The 20214-nt window shown below is 39.3% G+C and overlaps 1 long non-coding RNA gene across 1 annotated transcript; it reads right to left on the bottom strand.

Moving 5' to 3' along the window:
* Positions 1–477: 477 nt before the first annotated feature.
* LOC118898850 lies at positions 478–20003 on the bottom strand. Its single transcript, XR_005020839.1, has 3 exons — positions 19993–20003; positions 17402–17405; positions 478–598 (listed from the first exon to the last, which is right to left on the bottom strand). It is a non-coding gene; the product is annotated as an uncharacterized LOC118898850 (long non-coding RNA).
* Between the last annotated feature and the right edge of the window lie 211 nt (positions 20004–20214).

The following is a 20214-nucleotide window of genomic DNA, read 5'->3' as shown; positions in this document are numbered from 1 at the left end:
TTCTCTCCAGACCACTAAAACTTTCTCCATGTCAGCAATAAGGTTGTTTCACTCTCTTATCATTCATGTGTTCACTGGAATAACACTTTTAATTTCCTTCAATAACTTTTACTTTGCAATTACAACTTGGCTAACTGTTTGGCATAAGAGACCTAGTTTTGGGGCTATCTCAGCTTTTGACATGCCTTCCTCACGAAACTTAATCATTTCTAGCTTTTGATTTAAAGTGAGATACATGTGACTCTTCCTTTCACTTAAATACTTAGAGGCCATTGTAGGGTTATTAATTGGTCTAATTTCAATATTGTTGTGTCTCAGGAAATAAGGAGGCCTTAGGAGAGGGAGAGAGATGAGGGAAGGGCCAATCAGAACACACACAGTATTTATCGATTAAGTTCGCTGTCTTATACGGACACAATTCTTGGTGCCCCAAAACAACAATAACATCGAAGGTCACAGATCACATAGTGATCACAGATCACCATAACAAATTTAATAATAGTGAAAAAGTTTGAAATATTGGGAGAATTACCAAAACGTGACACAGAGATACGAAGTGAACAAATGTTACTGGGAAAATGGTGCCGATAAACTTGCTCTAGACAGGGTTGCCACAAACCTTCAATTTGTAACAAACATAATATCTATGAAGTGGAATAAAACAAAGCACAATAAAACTAGATATGCCTGTACCATCATAGGGCTGTAATGAGAATGAAGAGAAATGACAAACAAAATGCATTTAGCACTATGCTTAGCAGGTAATTAATGCTCAAGCAACTATTATCATAGCAAGTATATATCAAATACTTGTTGATATGAAGTTTTGCCTATTTCCTTCTAAAGTGAACTGAAAGAAGTTGAATTACTTGTGTAACCCACCAACAATTTCAAACCTTATAATTTCCAGCCTCTATAATAGAACATTTAAACATTTTCTCACCATAGTTTGAATTCACACAGTGAAAATTTAAATTTTGTGCTATAGTCCTCTGCAGAAGAACAGTCTTTTCTTTCAGCTTTACCTTTTTGTCCTATTTAATTAAGTTTTCCTTCTGGACTATCATAAATCCATCAGTATCTGATGTTTTCCTTTGTGGTCATGAATACCAAAGCCTGACTATGAATCCAGGTCCTGCTCTAATGATTTCAAATATATTCCAATTTCCAGGGTTATCCCTGTTAAAGGCACTTTTATAAGAATCTGGTATTTTTGCCAGGAAAAGACTTTTGATCCAACTGCCAAAACTTGAGGGCAAGCATCTGACAGAAAACCAGTGATGGATTTGTTGGCCGCCAGACTCCATCAATAACAGTGGAACTGGACAGACTCGACCTTGACCGTGGGCTGGGTAAAAAAAACTGATGCTATACCATGACCAGTACAGAGCATTCTGGAGAAAACCTTCTCATCTACTAATGGTAGAAAGGCCCATCCCAACGAGGAAATGGCTGTATTGTACACAGCATTGGGGGTACACATATGTTCATAAAGCTGCACTCTGTAACTCTACAGAGATGACGTCCAGCAGTAGTCTTTCTGCCAAAACATGCCCTGGAATTCCAAGGCATTTTAGGTAGTGAATTGACTTGCCATTTTACTGTCCTCCCATACCAAGCATCTCTCTACTCTATACATATGCCAAGGCACACATTCTTCACCAGTGCTCTTCCTATGGAGGCCGGTCAAGTTCTTTTGTTCACGCATTCATTCATTCAATTACTCATTCAATGAATATTCATTGAGTGCTTAGCTGGTACTAAGGATACCAAGGTGAAGATGGGTATAGGAAAAAGGAAACCAAATGCAGGTGACTGAGTTTTAACCCTTGCACACTACAAACTGTGCCCCACCCCTGTAATATAGGACAATTTTAAAGAGAAATTCTGGCGAAAAATTTCCTTACTAAATCAATAATGGTGGAAATGTAGACACTGTTGCATAGACCTTCCTGGACCTTCTTGAATCATGCCACAAAAGAACTGGTTATTCAGTTAGAGAACGGCTGGACTTGTCTCTGCTCACACAACATACAAAGCAGCTTGAAATCCCAGTGCCTTGAAAGAACACTTGACAGTGCACATCTACATCCAAGTTGCCCTGTGGAATCAGTTTTCTATGACTCTATTTTCCACTCTGTGAAATGGGGATGCTGTCACAAACAAGGCTGGCAGGCACCTGGGCAGCAGAAAATACTGTTATTTGCCTATATAATGGATTCCTTTCAAATTGTTCATTTTTCTCGTATGTTTGAAATATCCAGCTAATAATAACGAGATGGGACGTGACGATGAAAACTCTCTCATTTAGCAAGATTCATTTTGCAAAATCATCCCAGAGCATCTGAATCACTGCCTAGCAGAGGAGAACAACATCTGGCAAACAAGCGGTGATGTATTATAATGTTTTTAGCACCATATGGCAATATGTCTTCAAAGTCACCTGCAGGTTGAAATGAAAACCCATTTTATAACTATCTAAGGAGAATAGGGGCCGAGAAAGCAAGGGGTGCATTGGAATAATAGTATATGGTCACCAAAAGCATGTACTGCTAAATATTAAATATTGAAGTAGCAACACATTATTAAGCAGCTAAAATAACAAATTGTCTAAAGCCTTTAATCACCATGAAGTGTAACAAACCAAAGACTCATCTATTGAACCACAAGATGGTATTATCCAAACCCAATTAAAAGTGATTACTAGTTATCGTGGTAGGCCTTAATTAGGATTCTTGCCCTTTAATATGAGAAATGAAGTCAAGAAGCGGGTATCAAATAGAACCTAAGTGTTAGGTGAGTTGAGTTTTTTTCCTTATTTTTGTTAGAGAAATAGATCTTGCATATCTAACGTTTTCTTTCCTTCTGATCATGAACTGTCTTGCCCACACTCTGGGGTGGAGAACGCAGCTTGAAGTCTCAGAGGAATCTCTCTGCTCTAGCTTCTCCCCAACCCATTCCCCTGCAGGTTGCCATCTTCCCAAGCCTAGCTCTGTTCCTCTCTCAGTGTAACTGGTGTTGCCCTACATCACATCAGCTTGGGGAAGGGGGAAGGGAGGAGGTGCAGGGGAACAAAAGGCAAAAAACAATCACTAAATAGTAGTCACTGCCTCCTAGCCCAGCTTCCTCTAATTTCCCCCTCAAGTTCCCAAAGTCCTCAGAGAGGTGATGGACATATCACCTCATGAGTTCTCCCCTTAGCAACACATTGCCTTGCACCATTTTCCTTTCCTTCCCTTCTGGATCTCTGAAGTGACGCTGCTGTAGAAGCTACATATGTCCATGACAAAGGTGCCACTGCATCGTGTCATTTTCCTTGTTCCAAATGTAGTGTGATCTGTGGCTCTGATGGCTGGGTGCCATGTTCAGTAGGCTCCAATAGCCTTCATCCTTAAGTGTCCCATCAGTCTGTCCCATGGGCTACAACACTGTGCTACCTTGTGCACCTTGAGAATTCACTCTTCTAATTTTCACCTAGTTCTCAGGCATGACTCTATGGCATTGTATTACCAGAAAATACAACTGACCAATACCTTTGCACCCTGACCCTGGCCTACTGCCCTGAAACCAAGCATAAAAATAATGATAATAATAAAAGTAATAATAATAGTCATGATTTATTGAACTTGTGATAGTTGCCAGGCATTCTATTAAGCACTTTAAATACATTCCAGCAATTATCATCTCCATCACTGAGAGAAACTGCAGAGTTCACCAGGGCTAAGGAGTCAAGATTCAAGTCCAGGTCTGACTTCAGAATTTGTACTCTTATCCATGGCAAGTAGTGGCTTTCATTCCTCAACATGTTCTTCCTTTAGAACATGTTCTTTTCCAGATAACTCTTTAGGCACTCACAGAAATATATTTCAGGAACCAAAATGTAGCAAGAAACACATGACTGAATTCTGGTTGTAAAGCACAGCTTAGTTTCTCCATCTGAAACCCTCCCAACGATAGGAATAATGATTTTTATGTGTGTGTTTCTTTATCCTTGACAGTCTTACCTCATTTGCTCCTAACACCAACTCTCTGTTCTTGATTATTCCTTCTTTCTAGAATGCTCCCTGCTCCGCTGCAGACCCCAAACCCCAACTGCCATGAATGAAGTCTCTCCTTGACCATCTACCGTGTGAGGTCCCCCAACTCTACTTTTTAGGATGTTGTGTATACCCTCAGGTGATAATTCGAATTTTTTGGTCATTGTGGTTATTTTAATAGTTGTCTTATCATCACCGCCATTTTCGATTGTAAATTCCCTTAATGGAAGAACTTGGCCTTACATCCTATAAACCTTGCAGTACATAAGAGAGCACTTCATTCCCTGAGTGGGAACTTAATAACCATTTGTTGAATTAAGATAACTTTAATTTCTGCTCCTTTATTAACAGATCATATTTATGATCAACTACTCTACATACCATTTCCACTTGCAAGTCTCCATATTTTCCCCCAAAACAAGGGCACTTTGAAGTCATGCCGAGCTTTTGATTTAATTTTCCTTTAATGGAGTTTGCCTCCCAGTTGGTTCAGTATATTCTCTAGCAGTCTATTTCCTTATGGATTTATAGCCTTGAAAACCTTTTTTTTCTACCTTAAGACTCTCCTGGATTATTTATTGGGGCTGATTCATATCTAGTGTATTTATATTGTTTTCTTATCAAAAGAGAATATCCTATTACATTTCAGCCAAAATATCTCAGTTTTCCTCAAACTCCAAGTGATTTATGGTGTATAATATATATTGGGGAAAATTAAAGTTTTTTATAGATCAAACAAATACATCGGCATGGCTCTTTCCTAAGCCTTGCATGTGAGAATTTTTCCTGATGAGTTTTGGTTTTCTATGCTACGTCCAGTAGCAGCAGATTGTGGTTCACAGCCAGGGCTACTGAGTGAGCTAAACAGAAGATTCCTGCTCCTGCACCAATATTTCACCAGTGGATCCATTGGTGATTCTGTTGAGAGCTCTTGGTTTGCCAACACATAGAAAGAGTTTCGATAAAGACAACGTGGAAGAAAGTACAGCCTTTCAAAATCAATTTGCCAGAGTTTTTGTTTTTCTTTTTAATACTTTTTGCCTTTATTTACAAGTTTATTCATGCACATAGTAAATTATTTACACCAAAGGTGTACAAAGAAAAGCGTGCTCCCCTCCCACCTGGTTTCCATTCCCACACTTCAGAGACCACCACTGTTAGTGTTCCTTGCATATTCTAGACTAAGGGTTTTAAAGAGGAAGCAGGGAAATTACAATCAGACTCAACCACAGTTAATCAATGGTCTGCACTGAGCACCTATTAGGCTCCAGGCACTATGCTGGGTGTTGCACGTGGCCCCTCCCTGCTTCACAAGATTTACAGCTATGGGCGGTACAATAAGCAGGGCTTTAGCACACAGTGTAATCAGAGCTATAATTGTAGAAGTGCCAGGAGCTAAGGGAAATTGCAGACTTCCCAGAGGTGTTAAAAACCTTTATGAGGGCTCCAGTAGGGAGAATTCTGTCAGGCACTGAGAAAGGAAATAGTGATCTCTGAGCATAACCTGTGCAAAGCCAGGAGATGTGAGAGAAGACTTGGCAAGCTTGACAAACTGAAAAATGGTCAATTTGGTTAAAACTCATGTTTGAAGGAAGATGGGCAAACGAAGAGCCTAGAAAGGAAAAAGTCACTCAGTGGCCGTTGACCACCTCCCCACTGTTCTTGCTCTCATCTTATAAAAAGAATACTGTACATGAAATAATAAGAAAATCTGATTTTAAATATTGGCTAATTACCTGAACATCTCCTTTGCCTCATGTGTAAAGGAAATCAAAGCCACCTCCCAGGGTTATTGTGAGAATTAAAGTCAATTATCTAATTCATGCAAAGTTGCCCTAGCAGCGTGCCAAGCAAATACAAATAAGAGAACCCAACAAATGTCAAAAGAAAAGAAAGAAAAAGGAATTACTCTAGGCCGTTGGAATTTCTTCTGTACATCATTATCTGGCCGAGATTCTGAACCGCCAGGGCACAAAACAAGAGGGAGAATATCGCCCCCCATCCCAAATCATGGGAAATCACAGAGAACCTGGTTCTACTTTGAAGACTGGACCACTTTGAAGAATTTCCAAAGCATATTGTAAGACAACATACTGCCTGCCTCCTAAGGCCTGATATTCCTTAAGATATTACTAATTGGACAAATGAATCCTCTACTGCACTTGCGGGGTGGAAAAATGTCTCAATCATTTGGGAAACAAATTCAGATCTTAGTCATTGATATGAATCTACTGCTTTTCAGGGTAAAGTTGTGAAACTGGCAAAGGAGTTACTTTTTAAAAGAACGCTGATATTCTTGCTTACTTACTTGCTTTTGTAGCCATAGATAAGCAGAAGTCCTAGCAGAAAGGTTATTTTAAAATGGATCACCCTCAGAGTGACAGAGCACTCAAGTTCTTTGAATGGTGGTGTTTGGTTTGACATCTTTACTGAGAATTTCTGTGCAGCAACTGGTATTGTGTGACTGAAGAATCGTGTCGTTGTGTGTTTTTACCCCCTGATTACTATTTAATTTGTACTTCAGTGCTTGCAAAATGAGTGTGAAAAATGAAAATTGAGTAACAATTGGAGGGTAAGAGACATAATTGTGTGATTTCTGACGTCCAGCACAGAGTTTCAATAGTACGGACAAATTAACTGTGACAGTTCAGGCAACTGACCCACATTGGGCCTAAAGCTGTAGAACTTGAAATGCCAGGAGCTATAGTTTTGAAGGAATTGAAGAGATCAGACTTGACATGGGAATATATGAACCTATTGTCAAGTCCATAGGCTTTCTCTGGTAGAACTATATAACTCCTTTAAAGAATTCTCTAGGCACTGTCTAGGCATACCAAGGAAAATGCAGACCTCTGTTTAATGCAGTGTGTCATCTCTAGCATGCTAAGTCACTTAGTAATCAAACTTGGCCATGCTACAGAGTATGATCCATTTATTGATTCATCTATTCAATTCATAAGTAATTCTTGAGCACCTACTAAAAAACAGGCAAAATCCTAGACCTTGGAGATTCAAAGATAAATAAGACATAATCTCTGACTTCAAGGAACTCATAGTGTAGCGTACCAAGTACCACAGGAAATAATAATCATTACAGGAAATAGTGTTGTTGCATAGAGGAGGGGAGGGTTCAAGATTGATCTGCTCTAGGTGTCAATTCTGAATATGCTACTGGTAGAGATATAAAAGTAAACAAATAATTACACACGCAAATCTTACAATAAATGTGTGGTTACTGTCACTGTGACTCCTTTAATTAGAAAATCAAGGTCATTCCCCACTTAAGTTGACCAACAGAGAAGAAACAGCTGATTGAGGCGGATTAAGTGTTTAGTGATTGTTGCAGGTTCAACAACAGGGTTGATCTGAATTAGTCAAGGAAAAACTGTATTTATTCTTTAGGAGACAGTGTTTGGTGTTTAGGACCCAATATTCAGCTCTACAGAATTGCTTCAACTGCAATTCTTTTGATCTCTGTAACCCAGGTTTGCGTCCTCTATACATACGGCCATTGCTGAGGGAGGAGGCTGCTGATTTTCAAAAGCTTAGATAAAAGGTGATGAAGAGCACCTGTGCTGGATGAACACAGAGTTATTTTATTTTTTAAAGCCAATATGACGGTAACAAATGTCATCGCTTATTACTGAGGCCATTAACCTTTGGTCTTTTCTTGGAATCAGAAAAATGTCTCTGACCACCAGTAAAAAAGGCATAGTCTGGTGAAACCCTAAATTATACTCTGTCCAGCAGCACCTCTTCCCTTAGATTAAGAAGGAAAAAATCAATTATTTTTTTTTCTGATTTATTTTTGCTTAATTTTCTTGGCAAAGTTTGGATTCCAGAAATTCCTTTGAAGCTCTTTAAGGGTCTCTCAGAGCACTTTTTCCCTCTTTGAATCAGCATACATCGTTTCCCAGCATGGAAGGAAATTCCTACTTCAAAAAGAAGGTTTGAAGATTCAAATCTGGCCCTCCTTCTAAAGGATAGGCCTGGTTATAGGGATGTATCAATGGGATACATTAACCACACATAACTCATGGAGTAAACTAGAGATTTGAAGTTGTAAAAAAATGATTATAGTAACCCTTTGTTACATTATTCTTTCACACAATCTCCAGAGTTTAGACGCTTAGAGTTTATTAAGTGCCCATTTTATGTAGATATAGATATAGACGTGTAGTCAGTGACACATGGACAAAAGGGATTGCAGCACAAAATATCTCCTGCATTCAAAAACTGCAGTGGGATTGGAAAAGTGAAATATATGAGATATGATAAGTGAAAGAATTAAAGACATCAGTGGATATACTCTTTTAACAAGAAGGTACCCTAGAGATTATACAGATTCCCTCATTTTCAAAATAAGAAAATGTAAACCAAGGGGGAAAAAAATCAATTATTTTGCCCAAGGCCACACATTTAGTTCACAGCAGAGTAAAACTAGAGCAAGGTCTTCTGACTCTTTTCCCAGGATACTTTACCCTGCATTGCATTTTATACTTAAAGAATAATGATGGTTGGGGGATGGTATATATATCAAAGCCACCTCTAAATTAGCATACAATGCTAAAAACCACACACTAGCGATAAAGAAATTCAAAGAGAAGATCATTCGTGATGATGGGATAATAAAGCAAGATTATATAAAGATTGTCTTCGAGATTAACTTTAAGAGAATTATAAGATATATGCTGGTGAGAGAGGGAGAAGAGTATTCTAGATAAGAACACCTCAATTTCATTCAGTAAACATTTTTTCTAGAGCTTCTTAAATGCCACGTTAACATGCTGCAAACTGCAAATGCATAGTCAATTAAGACAGTATCTCTGCCTTCAAATCATCTAGCAAGTAAACACACAATGGATTAAAACTGTTGAGGGAAGGTGGGACGGAAGACTATCCAGGCTATTCTGGAACCACAAGATAGGAATGGATAAAGCAGATGAAGAATCAGAGAAGATGTCATAGGGCTAGTAATTTTTGAGCTAAGTTTTTTTTTTTTTTTTTAATAGTTTTTAAATTTATTTTTATTTATTTATTTATTTATTTTTGGCTGTGTTGGGTCTTCGTTTCTGTGCGAGGGCTTTCTCTAGTTGCGGCAAGCGGGGGCCACTCTTCATCGCGGTGCGCGGGCCTCTCACTATCGCGGCCTCTCTTGTTGAGGAGCACAGGCTCCAGACGCGCAGGCTCAGTAGTTGTGGCTCACGGGCCCAGTTGCTCTGTGGCATGTGGGATCTTCCCAGACCAGTGCTCGAACCCGTGTCCCCTGCATTGGCAGGCAGATTCTCAACCACTGCGCCACCAAGGAAGCCCTGAGCTAAGTTTTGAAGGACAAGTTGTCTTTAGTGGGACAAAAACAGTAAGAAGGGAATTCCCGGCGGCGGAGACACAAAGTATGAAGGCACAAAGGCACCAAAAGCCACACGTCACTGAAGAACTCCAAGAACGTCTGCATGACCAGAGCCAAGTGTCTGGGTGAGGAGTGGCAGGGAGGAAAGCTGAAGAGGGACCACAAACGTGGTGACCCATAAGGGTGGCAGGGATGAGCTCCAAGCGCAAATCATCATTTGTTTGCAAATCTTTACCTACGAATTTTTCTGTTGCCTCAAATTCTTACATGAGTTCAACCTAAAAGGATTAATACCAGCAGGGAAAGAGATAGGTGGGGGCCAGACCCCAATGAAAGTTGTGTGCTACTGTGCTATGTTTGAACTTAATTCTGAAAAGTGTGAGTTACTGAAGCATTCGAAGCAGGGAAACGGCATGATCAGATTTGTGTGTTAGAAACATCAGTTTGGCAGAAGCGTGTAAGATCTATTGGCAGGAAAACAGACTGGAAACAGGGAATCTAATCAGTAAGTTGTGACAATAATGCAAGTTATAAGAGATTCGGGCCCAAAGTAAAGCAGTGGCAATGATACAGAGATTCCGGAGATAGATGCTCAGGACTTGATGTCTAAGAAAATGGGAGGATGAGAGAAAGGATGAAGGCAAAGAAAAGATGACATCTTGTCTAACTTCCAGTGGGAGGGTGGTGTTGATTAACTGTGAAATGAGAAGAACTTATTGCCTATAGATGATAGTTGATGCCACCGGAGTAGATGTGATCTTCAAAGGACTATTCTGAGTGAGAAGGGAGCTGAGTGGGGAGCCCTTATAGAACTAGCTTTAAGAAGCAGGGTGGGGGATGAGGCGGGAGCTGAAAAAAAGAGGTGGCAGAAAACTACAAAGTGTAGAAAATGCATAGGTGGGAATGAGCAAAATGTGCTGCAGAAAGAAATATTGTGAGAATAGCTTAGCTTATCAATCTCTCAATAAAGTCAAGTCCAGTTGAAAGAAGGATTTGCAAGCCTGCATGAGGAGTGCGTGTTTGGTACAGACAGCACTGTGTTGCTAGTGAGTCAGTTGATTTTATTAGCAGCAGCCATAATCATGTCTTTTCCCTTTGCTTTATACAATTTTTGAAGTTCTTTCACATTCATTAATGTTCTCGTTCGGTCCTTATCATCTCTTTGAGTGAGATAGGACAGGACTAATTATCCCTACTTTACAGATAAGGAAACCAACTCCCAGAAAAGGCTGAATGATTAGACCTCACTTACATAGCCATTAAGGCAAAGCTAGGACTGGAATCCTGATTTCGTGTTCCTCCATCAAGGACTCTTTCTAATTTGTAATCTTGCCCAAGCTCAGGCCTTCAGAAGCTCCACAGAATGCATGTACCTGTCTAGGGCCCCAAGCAGAGGCACTTCCTCTCTGTCACTGTTCTAACTCTTCCGTGGTGGTCAGAATTATGGGAAGCCGTAACCCCAGCTTGGTGTCTTGAGAGAAATCCAACGGAACCTCCACCCTAACTCTGTGCTCCCCTCCAGCTGCTCTGGATGCCCTCCAGAAGGGCTGAATTAGCAGCCACTGCTGCTGGTTTTCACATCCTGCCTTACGAATGGCAAACAGCCACTAGACTAGACGGGTGGTAAGCAGGTCTGTTTCTGAGATCACTTCAGGCGACTCACTATTCTGCCTAGTCCAATTAATAAGGCACAAACAAAGCTCAATTCTTCCTGCATGGGCCAGTTATCATGGCTCTGCATGTGGCCACACTCTCAAGTCAACCCCTTTCACTGAGATGTACACCCTTGGTCAGAAAATTTAATAGGTGAGGAACTAGAGAAAGTTGTTATGTGCATGGAAAACCATTCCCGCCACTATAAAAGTGCATAACTTTTTTCAAGTGTCAGAACTTCTGGAAGAAATTCAGAGCTCTATACAGCCAAGTGTATGAATCTGGAGCTAAAAGCCCTGAACTGGGTCTTCTCTATGCTGAAACCGCAAGGAAGTAACTCAAAAACCAGATGAGAGCGCTCCAATGTTCTGGTTTCTGCTATGTGTGATTCAAGGGCTAATAAATCTGGAGATCCAAATGGATTCCATTCCTGAATATCCAATTAAAACTTTTAATGGATTAAAAATATAGGCATGAAGTCCAGGTCAATTTTAAAAATAACCAGTAAAATACAACCAAAGCTTTAGCAGTGAAAGTAAATGAAAAATGTACAAATATACTAGCTGGAAATGAAGCAATCTTAATCTATGCCCTGCCTAATCAGAACTGGCCAGGTAAAGAAAAGCTAGAATCTGGAAAGCAGGCCCACTGGACAGGATAAGTGCAGATCTGTTCTGAGACCCAGCAACAAGCAAGGGATTGAAATTCAGAGCAACAGGTGAAGCCTAAGTGCAAGAAAGTATGGGGGAGGGTCTGGTGGGAAACTGAGGCTCATGCAGATGTCTTAGGAGTCCATTGGAACAGGGTAGCTGACATCTTTATGTTTCTCAAAAGTCAAGGGTGCCTCCTACCTATAGGCTTGGTTCCGCTGGGTTCCTGAACCAAACTTAACTAGAAAAACAGCATTTCAGCATCATCAACCCTACAGCCAGGGGGATCAGAAATTAATCTTGTAGTCATAGACTCACTGCTATAGGTCAGTTTGCCTGAGCATGAAATTGCTGACTAATTCACAGCATTCACCAATTATTGCTGGGTTGGTTCAGGCTATATAATGAGCTTCTAATTCATTTCCTCTTTCTGATTCCAGCTTCTATAGAGTAAGAGTCTGGAAACTATGGCCCCTGAGCCAAATGCTGTCCTCAACCTAATTTGTAAATAAGGTCTTATAAGAAACTGGTCACATCCATTTGCTTAGGTATTGCCTATGGCTGCTTTTGAGCTATAATGAGAGTTAAGTAGTTGTGATAAAGACCATATGACCTGCAAGACCTAAAATATTTATTATGTGACACTTTGCATAAAGTTTGCCGGTCCTGCTGTAATGACTAAAGCTCTGTCCTAAATACCAGAACATAGAGTAAATTCCCTAACTCACCAGGAATTGCTCTTTGATGCACTCCCCACCAGGAGCTGGCCCCATTTCCTGTCCCTCCAGCCTCTCTCTAGGTGACAGCACTAAATGGATGGATTGTTGAAGTCAGGTCATAGATTTCAACCCTTTTAGAGAGCAAGTCTAGCCCAATTCAAGCTAGAATATACCACAAGGCACAAACTGAGCCTTTGCATATCCACAGCCCACCCAAGGGAAGTCCTCTATGCTCCAGGAGGCTGATTTGTAAGGATTATATCAGTGAGTTACTTTGTCTTTTAGTTAAGTTCAATCCGTGAGGAGCAGCTACAGGAGAACAAAACAAAGGATGAAGAGATCAGGCTATTTATTTTCCTGCTCTTATGAGTAGCCCTGGCAGTTGGCTATGTCCCATAACCAAAGGTCCCAGATTCTGTTAAATAGTCCTTTCCCAGAGTTTTTTGTCTCCAGGTTCTGATAATTGTTCCCACCCCTTACCCTTCAGGGCTAGAAATGGTAACATCCTCCACTATTGCCAGCTCTGTGAACCGCTTTATCCCCTGCAATTTCCCTACACTAGGCCTGTATTTTTATCAATCATCTCTTTATCAAAATCTTCTAAAATTACCCAATTTTAGATCATTTATTTTAGGATGTCATTTTAAGGTGCTGATTTTGGTTTGTCATTTATCTCCTGTTAGACTCCTAACTGGTATAGTAATTGGGATCATGATCCCACAAAACAGACCCAAAATATGGTATTTTGAGATTGGGTTGCATACATAATTGAAGAGCACATAGAAAACCTCCAGTTGAAGGCAACTGAAACTTGAGTAATCCACAATATTGGTGGCAACAAAATTACTGAAATTATCTCTAGTAGTGCCATGGGATGAAATGCAAGTAGAGGGCAACTTGGAATATCAAGTGGCCTATAACAATTAGTGCCATGATGATCACAGAGATTATGAAGTCACCTACTTTCCTCTTATGGCCCTAGAGAGCCAAAGGAATAGAGAAAATAAGAAATTAAAAGGCATGCAATTAAGAACACAGTGAGGAAAATCATAAAGCCTAATGGCAGCATAGAATAATTCCTTCATCTCCTGTGTGTGGTCACAGAGCAGCATTACTGATAATCTAGGACCTAATTGTAAAAGGTGAAAAACAGCATTTCAATTTAGAGCTGAAGTCCACCAAATCTCTTATACACTGGTTGGAAAAAAGTAAAACCCTGAGGCTGAGAACTTTGAACCCCTAAATCTGCTTGAATCAATTTTATTAGCAAAAGAGACTCCCTCCCCTGACAGGATTAAGGACCGAGATTCCCCTGCATAAAAGCTGTTCAGTGATGAAGGCTGGAACAATGCCTCACCAACTGATGTCAATTTGTCTAAGGGCCTCTACACAGCATCCTTTATTACCTTCAGGTCCATATTTAAGAGCTAAATTTCAATAGAGTCCAGACTGAGAAATATCTGGTCTTCTCTGGGATGAGATAGTCCATAAACAGAAAAATTTATAGAACCATGTCATTCTGTATCACCATAAGTCTGGATTTTATGGGAGTGGATTCTAAGGTCATTAAATGGCAGACAAATCAAAGCCACGATTAGCCCAAATTCATTGAGATGTGTTTATTCACCTAATGTTGGCTCAAATGTATAGGATTGGCATTAGTTAACTGCTAGGTGGTCTACAGTTAATGAGTTCAAAATGCCATAATTTTCCTGGTGTATTGTAGAGGACAATGAATGCACTAATCATATTTTTTATATTTTTGATGCTTTGACTTAGAGCCTTGCAGACCCAGGAAGAAACTGTCCTTCCCAAGGTTAAGTAATTCCTAGAAACAACAAAGAATTTGCCTTCAAGCACACTTTTGATATGCAAACCAGCCAATACAGAGGACATACCCCCCCCCAACCACTTCCTTTATCAAACTCTTACACACCAAGCCAATATTCCCCCTGCCCAAAATCACCCCAGAGCTAGGTACCTGACAACTAGGAACCACCCCAATAACCCAGAGCCTCCAAGCCTAAGTTTACTCAGCATACCTACCCTACCTTGTCTATTTCTTCCCTCAAAAAATACATAAAGCCTCTGGCCACGTTTCCCTTTGCTCCTCTGCCTCCTGACTAACCCAGGTGCTTTATCGTATGACCCTACATGGCATGGCACGTCCCATTCTCTTGGAAGTTGTGAAAAATAAACCTTCTTTCAAGGCAGTTTCCTCATGAGTTGTCTCCTATCTGTCATCTTATCATACTTAATTAAAACAAAATCCCAGGTATATTTTAGAATAAAGACAGATGACTTAAGGAAAGGGGAGCAATGCAATGAATCAATTTTATTCTCATCCACCCCCTAAACTATATCTGATTGGAAAATTCATAAGATACTTTTTTCTTATTATGAAAAATATTATTTTTAATATTAGGGACGAGGGAGTGCCAGTTTTCCTGAAGAGCTTTGTGTAGTGGTCCTCTGTAGATTGGACAAGATGGCGGTGACTGCTACACTGGATGGTCCCTAACTTCAAAGGGAATAATGGAATGCTAGAGTGGTAAACCAAATAGTTACACTGAACTCTCAGAGTAAAGATGCATGAAGTTGCCACAACAAAACAGGGAGAACTGATAATCAGAATGTTTTGACTCACAGGGTTCTGTGGCAATAGTTAACTGATCACAAGTTTCCCAGAAATAAAATAGATAAGCAGCCCACTAAGATACAGTTTGGCACATAGAGGTCTGGTGGACAGAAATCTAATTTAAGCATCAGTAGTGAAGATCCATAACCTATATAGCACAATTTCCAGATCTAAGCCAGTTCATACAGCTGGGTCTATTCAACTAAGGGAAAGCTGGATACTTTATTGAAGAGGTGATGCAAATTACAGGTGTGTGTTTAAATGTAAAACTTTTAGTCAATAAACCAGTGCAGCCTTTGGAACTTTATGTGTCACTTTTAACTTAATAAATGCACTTTTTCCTCATTCCTATCAGCTTTAAGAAACAATCAGGAACACTTTTCCTACACATGGTAAGGATAACGGTACATATTTACTATCTTGCCTCAGGGCTCTATCAACTTTCCTGTTTCCCATCATGTAGTTTGAAGTGAACTCTATCTTAAAATCCACAAAACATCAAGTTGGCCTCTCCCATCAATGGCATTATGCTAACTGGACCTGTGGAAATTAGTACTTTCTAGAGTGCAACTTGACAACAATATATACCAAAGCTAAAATACTGTAGGTATCTTGTGATCCAGTAATCCCAATTCTAGGTTTTTATCTTTGAATTTTGGTTCATGTAATAATTGATCATATGCAATTAGATATGCAACCAAGAAGGTTTATTGTGTCATTGCTCCTAAATGTGACAAGTTGAAAGAACCCAAATATCCTAAAACAGAAAACCGTTTAAACTATGGAATACTCATAGTGTGGAACGCTATACAGGCATGATAAAAGGATAGTATAAATATATATTTATTAACCTGGTGAGGATTTCTCAATATATCACATGATATATATATATATATATATATCTATATATATATATATCTATATATATCTCATATATATCACATATAGTTTCTATACCGTGATAGTATTTTGTCATAAAATGCTTATTTTCTTAAAATCTGGAAAGATATATACTAAACTGTTAATAAACATCATATTCAGGTAGATTGTGGCTGATTTTACTACATCCCTGTTTTAGCTGGATATTTTATGATAATTATATTTGACATTCTTAATTTAAAAAAAACCTAATTCCAATTTGGAAAAACAAAAGGGTCTTTTTCCAGAATTTGAGTCAACATCTGAGAAAGGCTTGCATCAAAGCTGAGCATGCTGAACCTCTGGAGAATTTTACCAAGCTTTCCATAATCTCCCTGATAAAAGACTTAGGCCAACAAGTAGGGCTGCACTGCACCTGCACATACTAAGTGGATCCATGTGCGATGGTTGGAGGACTGCAGGAGCAAAGACGGTGCAAGGCCACTGTGAGTCCTCCGGTTACAATTCCTAAGGTGTATGCATAGGCCAATGCACCCACAAGGTGAACAGAACCAGGAGGTATTGGAAACTGTGAATACAAGTGAGGAAAAAAATAGATGTGCGTCCATGATTTAATAACTCCTCGTTCCCAAAGAAATTAAATATAAAGTTATTTCAACCTTTATACATGCCTCATTAAGATTAATGTGATCTTACTATGTACCAGGCACTGTACTAGACAATAGGTATAAAAAGAGGAACAAGATGGAAAGATGGGGGGAGGGATAAATTAGGAGCTTGGGTTTAACAGATACCCAATACTATATATAAAATAGATAAACAACAAGGACCTACTGTATAGTCTGGGGAACTATATTCAATATCTTATAATAACCTATAATGGAAAAGAATCTGAAAAAGAGTATGTATGTAGATATATATCTGAATCACTTTGCTGTACACCTGAAACTAATACAACATTGCAAATCAACTATACTTCAGTTAAAAAATAACATAGATAGAACTAGTTTCTGCCTCCATAAAGCTTGTATCCTAGTGGAGGACAGTCAGACAAAAGGAAAATTATGATGAACTCTAAGTGACATGAAGGGGAAAGTGAGATGTCTTTAAGAGGCATAAACAAACAACACTATGTTGCGAGGTGTAGTCGGGGAAAGCATTCTAGAGAGAGGTAACATTTAGTAAGGCATCTGAAAAGTAAGAAGGAGTAACTTACTTTTGAAAGGAGAGAAGGTGTGGAATGGGATGTTAGAGAAGAAAAGGAGGTGAGTCTTCTTAGCAGAGGAAATCTGCAGTTATCTAGTCAAGGTCTTATTCTGCATTATGGACCTTTCTATAAGAACTTTTGCTTGAATATTTTAAGCCATAGTGAATTGTTTCTTCCCAAGGTAGTCAAATCCATTCTGGACAACTCTAGTTGTATGGAAGTTCTTTAAATAGAGCCCTCATGTTGCCTTTCTATTTATTTCATCCACTGATCTATTTCTTCACTTAGAAGTTGTACAGAATGAGTCAAATCACTCTTCTACATAATATCCCTTCCAACGTTTGAAGGCAGTTATCAGATCCTTTTCTGGCAACTCCTCCAACAGTTCTTTCCTCTTGCTTTTACATGATCTAATTTCAAATTCCTCAATATCCTAGTCATTCTTCCCTAGACACACTCTAAGATGCCAAGGTCCTTGGTAAATAAAAAAATAACAACAATCCATTCAACAAACATTTATTAATTATGTACTACATGACAGGCAGTTTTTTAGGCTCAAGTAAAAACATAGGGGGCTTCCCTGGTGGCGCAGTGGTTGAGAATCCGCCTGCCAATGCAGGGAACACGGGTTCGAGCCCTGGTCTGGGAAGATCCCACATGCCGCGGAGCAACTAAGCCCGTGAGCCACAACTACTGAGCCTGCGCGTCTGGAGCTTGTGCTCCGCAACAAGAGAGGCCGCGACAGTGAGAGGCCCGCGCACCGCGATGAAGAGTGGCCCCCGCTCGCCGCAACTAGAGAAAGCCCTCGCACAGAAACGAAGGCCCAACACAGCCAAAAATAAATAAATAAGTAAATTTATTTAAAAGACAAAGAAAAAAAGACATTTATCAAAGTTAAAAAACAAACGTTAGACTAGGAGAAATATGGACATTAAAGAGGAAAAAGTTTAAAAAAAAAAAAAATAGGGAATTAAATAGACAAGAGTCCCTTGACCTTATGAACCTTATATTCTAGTGAGTAAGAGAAAGGGATAACGAGAGAGAGACAGAGGCAGCGAGAGGTAGAGAGAGATTGAAATATATATCTATCTTAGGGTAGATTTGAAAAGCAAAATTCTCAGGTTAAACAGCAAGCATGTTTTTAAGTCTTTCAATACCTTTGCCAAATTGCCTTCCAAATTTTTTTCCCAACTGCATTCCCCATCAACAACGTATGTGATTTGTAATTTCTCACTACCTCAGCCTCCTACTTATCATTTTTAAATATTTCCAATTTTGTTGGGGAATAATTATATTACATTTTAATTTGAAACTTATATTACTAGCGAGCCTAAACATTTTTGCATTTTTGTGAACTGCTTCTTTATATCCTTTGCCCATTATTCTGAAAGTATTTTTCTTTACGTCAAATAGTTGTAAATGCTTTGCCATGTAATAGGGATATTAACCTTTTCTCACTCCTATATGTCAAAAATAGTTTACCATCAATTCATAATTTTCTTAAGGATATATTTTTTGTCAAAAAGTTATTTTTAAGCTTTAGTGTTTTAGTAGTCAAATCTATCCACCAATTTCTTCATGCTTTCTGGTTCTGACTTTGATATAGTTCTTGGAAAATTCTTTCCCTTTGGGTCATATAAATCTTCATCTATAATGATTTCTTGTCCTTCTATGAATTTTGAAACCTAATAATATTTAGGTATCTATAATTTATTTTGGTGAATGGAGTAAGCTAGGGATCTTTACTGTTTTCCCGTATAAAAAAATCCAGTCATCTAAGTAACATTATACCCTCACTCATTTTTTTTTTAATTTATTTATTTTTATTTATTTATTTATGGCTGTGTTGGGTCTTCGTTTCTGTGCGAGGGCTTTCTCTAGTTGCGGCAAGTGGGGGCCACTCTTCATCGTGGTGCACGGGTCTCTCATTATCGCGGCCTCTAGTTTTGTGAAAAATAAACAGCTTAATACCTATAAAGAGTATAAACTAGCACCTGACACATGGTCAGAGCTCCAAAATCTTAGGTATTACTGAAAGGATGGTAAATATCCAGAAGTAATACTGCTGTAGCCAGGAGCATATGTTGCTGAATTGATGCCCCCGTCCCCCAAAAAAGAGTTGTACCAATTTACATCAACAGTGGGTAAATGTGTCTCTTTCCCAGTACCCTGGTCGGTATTAACTGGGATCAGTTCTTTGAATTCTTGTAAATCTGATAAGAATGTAACTCTTATAATCATTTATTTTAGTCCATTTTTGCATATTTATAGATGTTTCCTTTTGTATGTGTGAATTGACTGCTTAAGTTACTTATTTTTCATTTACCACATTTCTCGCCGTTGGCTGTGTTCTTGTTTTCACTCTGTGAAAGTGGACTATTCCCTTGCACTTTCCTGTCACTGCAGGCTGAGGGAAATGATGAAAGGACAGCTAGAGCGTTCCTTCAGACTACTTTCCTGCTGACAGAACAAGAGAGGTCCTCTGGCCCAGGCCAACTAGGCTTAGTGGCTAAACTCTAGTAGCAATTGAGTGTGCCCTGGCCAGACCCGCGAGCAAGAACCAAGCAAGGCAGCAAGGCAGTGACTGGAACCAGCCAAGAATTCTAGGTCCTCGCCATCATCTCTTCTTCAGAAACACCAGTTACATCCAACAAATGTGTGGCACACATACCCAAGCAATGTGTACTGAAGAAATAAATTGAATTCACACGTTGATTCAGCCAGTTATCTATTGATTGATTTATGGAGCTAGCTTTGGCCAACTGCAAACTGAAATGACAACTCCGTGTTTGGCATTATTCAAAAACAAAGGAAGGTGTAAATACACCACCTGCTCTCAGAGGAGATGATAGTAGCAACACACAATGAAATACCCAGAATATGGGTCTCTCCATCACCTCCCATGATGGTGGCCATCATCAACTGTGGATCCCAGTTTTTGCATCAAACTAAACTTCAGGTCATGTGTGACCATCTTACTTTATGAGATGCTGCCAAGGCTCCCTCAAAATACATGAACTCTATGGGAAGAGTTATTCTGAGGAAAATAAAGAAAAAAATAGGACAGATTTTTGGCTCAGG

This window comes from Balaenoptera musculus, chromosome 8 (genome assembly GCF_009873245.2).
Source record: "Balaenoptera musculus isolate JJ_BM4_2016_0621 chromosome 8, mBalMus1.pri.v3, whole genome shotgun sequence".
NCBI lineage: Eukaryota > Metazoa > Chordata > Mammalia > Artiodactyla > Balaenopteridae > Balaenoptera > Balaenoptera musculus.
The sequence above is the reverse complement of the archived record's forward strand: the minus strand, read 5'-3'. Positions and strand labels throughout refer to the sequence as shown.